The sequence below is a fragment of the Cynocephalus volans genome, chromosome 9 (genome assembly GCF_027409185.1).
Source record: "Cynocephalus volans isolate mCynVol1 chromosome 9, mCynVol1.pri, whole genome shotgun sequence".
Taxonomy (NCBI): Eukaryota; Metazoa; Chordata; class Mammalia; order Dermoptera; family Cynocephalidae; genus Cynocephalus; species Cynocephalus volans.
Genome location: NC_084468.1, coordinates 137,444,667 through 137,451,983, shown reverse-complemented (window position 1 = coordinate 137,451,983; position 7,317 = coordinate 137,444,667). Strand labels below are relative to the sequence as shown.

Genomic DNA, 7,317 nt, shown 5'->3' with positions numbered 1-7,317 from the left:
ACCATCTTAAATTATTAGAGGTGGTTGACACTATGATACACCCTGTGTATTATTCCATTTCTATTGCTTATAACAAAATGCACGGAGATGGGCAATTTATAAAGAAAATGAATTTATTGCTTACAGTTTCTGGACTAGGAAGTCCAAAGTCCAGGGTACACATCTGGTGAGAGCCTAGGTGGTGGTGACAGTGACAGCAAAGTATCACATTGTGAAAATGGTGAAGCAGAGAGAGCAAGAGAGACTAACCTCATTCACTCTCTTTTTAAAGCCCTCCAAACCATGCCCATGACACCAGTTTTAATCCATTCACTATGGCACGGTCCTGTAATCTAATCACCTCTTTAAGGCCCCACCTTTCAATTATCGTAATAGGATTTCCCACCTTCAACAGTTACAGTGGGGATTAAGCCTCAACAAGATTGTGGGGGGCATTCAATCTACAGCACCCTGTTTCAACTGAGATGTCTAATTTGATGAAAATGTTAATGGGAAAAAAATCCAGTCCACACGTCTAGGGTAAGACATATTTTTCTACAAGAGAATTTGTGTAGGTCAAGGAGCAACCACTACGAAGATCACAGCAACCTTCCTATGACCCAGGTCATATGAAACACTCCATTTCTGATTTGTGCATTCTCTTCCAACCTGATTTGGTTTTGTTTCTTCAGGAATTATATTCAGTACATTGTCTGAACTATGTTCAGACACACTGGAATGTGTCTGGCAAAAGTATGAAGTAGAAGATGAACCAGGAAGAAATGTAATGAGTTAAGATGTGCAAACTGGAGACCCATTAGACACACTGTGAGGTTTCTTTTGCCATTGCCTTGAGTGCACTGTAAGATTGCCCCGATCAGAATTTCCTGAGAAGGCACTGAAAAGTTTCATATTTTCTGAGTCCTGGTGGTCAAAACTAGTCAGATTTAAAAACGGTTGTTTTAGCCAACTGGCTCTTGCTTCTTCAAATGCCTTTGTCTTTAACTGTAAAGCTTCTTCCTCTCTCAAAATTCATTTTTTTTTTTTTTTTTGTTCTCTAAATGGAAACCATTCTTCTTTGAAGCATTCCTTTTCTTCCAAAAAGTAACAGTCTCATAATAGTGAAGTAGTATCATCATCGTTTGCAGTAGCAAGCTGCTGCTGTAAAAGTTGCTGCTGAGTTTTAACATTTCTTTGCATTGCTGAATTTCTAACTTGAGGTTTTCAGTTTCTTGTTCACAGTCTTCTCTTCAGATTACATCTTCATTATTAAAACCTTCTAAGTGTACCTTTGAAACTTGATTATCAAGTTTTTCTACACGACTTTTCAAAATCGTCCACTGTCTTCTGATGCTGTTTGCAAGCCTCTTTCACAGTTTTACAGGAAAGATCCTACGTACTCTCTCTGCCCAGTTCCCTGGCATCTTCTTCAACATCAGAGATAACAGCTCCTGGTCTGTCATCTGCTCTTTCTCTAGGTTTCTTCTTTTGGGGAGAAAGAAGAGAAATCATCTCCTTTTTCATTTGCTGAAGAATCTTCTTAAGTTCAGTATTTTCCATTAGGATTTATTTCTGGCGATACTCATAATCAATCGAGAATTTTATACATTTCATCTTCATTCCTGGCTTCAGTTACACCAGTCCTCCAGGAGCCTCTGTTTCCATCAGTTCTCCCCATTTCATTTAAAACATCCATAGCTATTTTTTTATACTTCTTATTCATAACAACTTGATGTAGTTGTCCCTTTGGTTAATTATATTCACGCTCCTTTCTCTTCATTTCATGATTATATTGAGTAGCCTGATTTGAAAGGTTATTTTGAAATTTTTGTACCTCATCTTTCTCATTTTTCAGTAGCTGATGCAAATGCCTGTTCTTGCATTATAACTGTCTGTCTCTTCCCTAAAGCCCAATCATTTCACCTCCTAGAATTTTCCAGTTATTCTTTAAATTTTGCAGAGCAGTTCTGTAGACGGTCTCCATCTCTTCCCAGTTTCAGATTCTGTGTTTCCACATTTTCCTGGGATAGGTTATTCCAATGAAGTAACAATAGCTCGTTCATAAAATTTAAAACAGCAAGTATATTTAATTTTCTTTGTTTCATTACTTTGGATTCTTCATATAATGAAGGAACACCAAAGATAGTCAATTCTTGTTCAAGATATGAAATACTTTGTTCAATATTCTCTACTGTGCAGAAGGCACTGAAAAAACTGCACAAATTTTTTGATAAAGGTATTGAATAAAATAATACTTGCTGTGAGTATAAACTTGATGGGGCCACCTTTGTTTCTGATGTATATTGAGAGATATTTTTGCCTTCTAAAGACCGACCTGGATCTGTAACAGCCATCCAGTCTCACTTAGCAATCTCCACAGCCAGGATACCTGAAGAACTAGCTCAGCAGTGAAACATTTAGTTCAGCTGCTGTCACTCTTCTATGCAGGCATTTCTGTCATAGCCCCCCAGGGAACAATGGGCAGTCACCGCTCAGTGTCCTAGCCTGTATTCCACAGCCCCAAGGGCCTGATTAGAATTTATTATCAAAAAGACAGAGAACAAATGCTGGTGAGGATGTAGAAAAAGGGGAACCCTTCAACATGGTTGGTGGGACCGTAAATTGGTACAGCCTTTTTGGAAAACAGTAGGGAGGTTCCTTAAACAAGTGCAGATAGGACTATCATACAATCCACCAATCCCATTCCTGGGTATATACCCAAAGGAAGGGAAATCATCATGTCGAAGGGATACCTGGACTTCTATGTTCATTGCAGCTCTATTTACAACAGCCAAGTTATGGAACCAACATAAATATCCATCCACAGATGACTGGATAAGGAAAACATGGCATATTTACACAATGGAATACTACTCAGACATAAAAAAGAATGAAATTCTGCTATTTGCATCAACATCAATGGAGAAAATTATGTCAAGTGAAATAAACCAGGCACAGAAACAGAAATACAGCATGTTCTCACTCATAAGTGCGAACTAAAGAAGAAAGGAAGGAAGGAAGGAAGGACAAACAATCACAATACGTTGAACTTTCAGAAGGAGAGAATGGAACTGTGGTTACTAGAGGTGGGAAAGGGGGAGCGGGCGAGGGGCAGCTAGAAATTAGTTAATGGGCACAAACAATGATTACATGTTTTAATGATGAATATGCTAATTATCCTGATTTGATCATCAGATATTGTATAGATAGTCAACTCTATACCCCACAAATATGTACAATTTTTTCAATAAAAAATAAAATAAATAAAAATATCCAAAGAAATTTTAAAAATAATTTAAATAATATTAATTTAAAATAGTTTTTTTCCTTGATTCTATATAAGCCAAAGAAAACTAGGTGGATTTTAAACACCTACCTTTATTAACTTAAAAGATAATAAAATTAAATAAAAAGAAACAATTTATTGAGTTTGTGAAAACACTTTTATTATAATCATAGTAAAGTAGTAGATTCGGAAAATCTGAATTCAATTTCCTATCTTACTATTTGCAAACTGGGAGCTATTGAGAAAATTAGTTAGCATCCGTAATCTTCCATATTCTCATCTATTAAATGGAGATTTATCTCACAGAGTAACAGAATAACCCTATGAAGAGTCTTTGTTTAAAAATATATCTATCACTAAAAAAAAGTTATCCTTTTAATGACATAATAGGATTTTGTGGTGAATCCTGGTCAAGATTATACCTGAACTTGAGAGGATGGGTCTGCCAATTTACATATGAACAAGCTCCTTCTCAGTAAGATGAGATCCCCACGTGGGCCTTTATATGTGAATGTGTGTGTGCAGATTTTCATGTAAATATGCATGCACATACACACACCCTGGCAGGAGGAAGTCAGCGGAGGGAGGGGTTCATTCTGGCAGGAAAGAGTATTTTATTACTGTTATTGTTAATAATTGCTAGTGCACAGTGATAATAAAAGTCATCCTGACTTTTATTTGTTTATTATTATTTTTAATTCTCTAATGACATGTCCCTAAATAGCCTCCTTCTAGGGTGAAAAGATCTCACTGCCCCTGCCATTGGTTACACCATTGTATATATGTATACTTATTCACCAAGAAGCAGTGTTATCAAAAGGTGTTAAAATACTTTTTTCTTTTTTTCCCTCACACCAGAGTACCATTATAAAAAATGTATCTCAATAGCCCTCAGTGAGGCAACTATTTGTGTCTGTAATATACACCTAATATACCTTCTAAAACTGGTCAAGGAATCCGTTGGTTAAGAGCTCATTAAAATGAAAAATAAAACAAAAAATAAAAATGAAACACTTGACAAAGTAATACATTCCTGTTATCTCCCTCCAGCAACACAAGTACACCCCTGCTTCCCTTAATATTATTCTTTCTATCCATAATAATTGTAGAAATAGCTACGTGAGAATGCCTGATTATTTTTCATTTCTTTTCAGAACTATGTTTAATGTCTTCATGACAACAAGTGCTTGTTCTGCTTTCATCATCAGTTTTCTGTTCTGGGCCAAAAGTGTTGCACGCTCATCATCAGAAGCAGTATTTCCTGAGGACCTGCTAGGTCTGCTTTCAGTGTAAGAAACCAAGGGTTAGGGCTCGGCTTTCCTGCTTGCTTTGCACAGATGCTTCCCTCTCTCTCCTGTGGCGAGGTTAGGCCCTTGATCTCTATCCCTTCTCAGCAGGATCACCTTTCATCTGCACTGCTTCCCCAGGAGGACTGGGCACTAGGGAGTGGCTGCCTTCTCTGTTACTGATAAATTAATTAACAATCTGGGAAGCTTAAATGGTTTGGAAGGATTCTAAAATCCTCTCACTTGACGACTTCCACTAAATAGAATACTTTTATCCATTTCACAGGACCTATATTTTTAGATCAATGACCTTTGGGTGTGTGATTCATTCTGATTTCATTTTTTCCCAGTGGGTGCAGTTTCACATAAGCCTATTTAAAAACAATAAAGCAAGCAATGTTTTAAATGGAATATAATCTATTCTACACCTGTTTCCTCAGACTATTTTGATAGAAGTGAGAGGTTTCTGTGATAAATTGTACTTTTATATACAGTATACAAGTAAAATACTTATGTATTTTTATTAATGTATCATATGAATATTTTAATTTTAAAACTGGTTATTTTAATGTCATTTTCAGCAAAACAGCTATACCTACGAACCAAGATATTTTTAGTTCAAATGACAGAATATTTTCTAAGCATGATTTATCTGGGCAAGAATTTATTTTGTAGACTTTTTCCTAGTTTTTCTTGTCTTCTTATGCAATAAGAAATTCATCCAGATAGAAATAACTCTTTCAGATAAAAATTGCACAACACACTCTGCTCACATGATTTTGTCCATTTTGGTCACCAGAATCTTGATTGTAAAAGGAGCTTCCACTAGATCTTGATATCTCTATGTAAAAAATAAAAAAGGGTAACATTTCCCTAGAGGCAAGATCAAGACTATAAAAACGATCTCTTGAGTGAACAAGACTTCATTTACCATCTAGAAAGATAATTATAAAGTTTACTATAAATAAGTTCATTCAATACACTATAAACATGTTTCCTCTTAGTTCTCACTCAGTGTCCTCTTACATGTACTTTGCATGTAAGAAGTAAACAGTCCATTCTCACTACCTCCCTTTTTGTACCTGAAAGATTCACTTGTTCTTCCCATCAATGGATTAAATTTCCAACCAGGTACCACAGATTTTTGGATCATTCTTGCATTGGGTGACTATATAATTTTTCATCCAAACCTTCTCACTGTTGGATATGAAAAGAAAGACTATTATTACCTACACAAGGACATCAGGTGAAAATCAGGGCTGTCCTATGCAAATCAAGATGTATAGTCACATTACATTTAGATGATATAAAAATCCAATCTAGTTTCATCCGCCATAACAAAACAAACTCTTGCTCAGTTACTCTTCTCCCTCCATCAACTCAAATCTGCTCTAGGAATGGAAGCCTGCAGAGGAAAAAGGGCATGGTGGGCTTCTATTTTTGTCCTTGCTTTATTTCCTTCCCCACTTATGTAATACTGCTTTGCTATATTCTAAGGTGGGATATAGAAGAATAGAGACAAGAAAGATAAGAGAAAAGAAAACCTCACCTGATTGATACAGTTGTAATTTGGTACTGGTGGCCAATAGACAGAGCAGAGGTCCAAAACAGACTTCAGTTCCAAATCGGGGACATAAGAACGCAGTTCTGGTGTGGCAGGCCATGTCTCTATCGAGGCATTTATGGTTCTCCACTCAGCACTTGAGCTTCTGCTGACTCTTCTCTTTGTGGGACCCATCATACCTCCAGACAGTCCTCTTGGGCAGAGTGCCTGTCAAAGCAACCATAGTTGGTCTGTGGCAAAGGCACATCTTCGCTTAGCCATGGATAGAAGTGTAGCTTGTTCTCCATAACACACCCCTTTAATCTTCCTGCTCCAGACACCTATTACATTAGATTTCTCCTATCTAGAACAACCCAAGATTGGATCTCCCTAGTCTGAGAGAACACATGCCAAACTTTCTGAGGAATGCTCTTGAAGCCTTTCTGTGTCACCAGGCACAAGTGCTAGTGAAGTGCTCCACACCCGTCCTCTACAGGGAGTGATGGTGGTGGGTGGTGGAAGTCAAAGGCATGTGAGCAACTCACTCCAAAATAATTCCCACAGAAACCACTGGCCTCTTCAGCTCTCTTAAATAGGCAGGAGGTGAGAAATTCAGCTAATGGATTTATTTTATCATGTCATAGTCTGTTTTGTGCCAGTGATCCAGCACCTTGCTTTGGGCTGTGGAAGTGCTAGCGCTGACTCTTTACTTGTTCTTGGCTTTTAGGGTCTCTGGTAAAACATCCAAATGGCAGGAAGAAGCTTATTGAACATGTTGTTACATATGAAAATGAAATGTGTTAATTAAAGTACTAGTGTCTCCTTCAGTAACTGGCATATATGGTAGGTGCCCAACAAATAGCAACTGAAAATGTAAAAACATAGTGTGACGACAGGGGCTTGTTCTGATCATCTTTTATCTAATTTTCTAAATGACAAATTGCTCCAGTCTCTTGCCATTGCTCTAAGGTAGCTATTTCCAGCTTGAGAGCTCTTAATATGGAGTTGTTTATGTTTTTCCCAAAGGGCAGTGTTGTGGATTGAATGTCCCCCAAAACTCATTGAAGTTTGACCTCCATTGCCACAATGTCAAGAGGATGAGAAATCCAATGATACTTTTGAAAGTTGGAGCCTGTAAGAAGTGACTAGGTTATGAGGACTATGCCCTCCTGAATGGACTGATCCATGGTTCTGATGGCTTTGGTAGGAGGGCAAGTGAGAAG

The 7,317-nt window shown here is 37.4% G+C and overlaps 1 pseudogene; it reads right to left on the bottom strand.

Moving 5' to 3' along the window:
- Positions 1–555: 555 nt before the first annotated feature.
- LOC134385808 (afadin- and alpha-actinin-binding protein-like) lies at positions 556–2,333 on the bottom strand (annotated as a pseudogene).
- Positions 2,334–7,317: the final 4,984 nt, after the last annotated feature.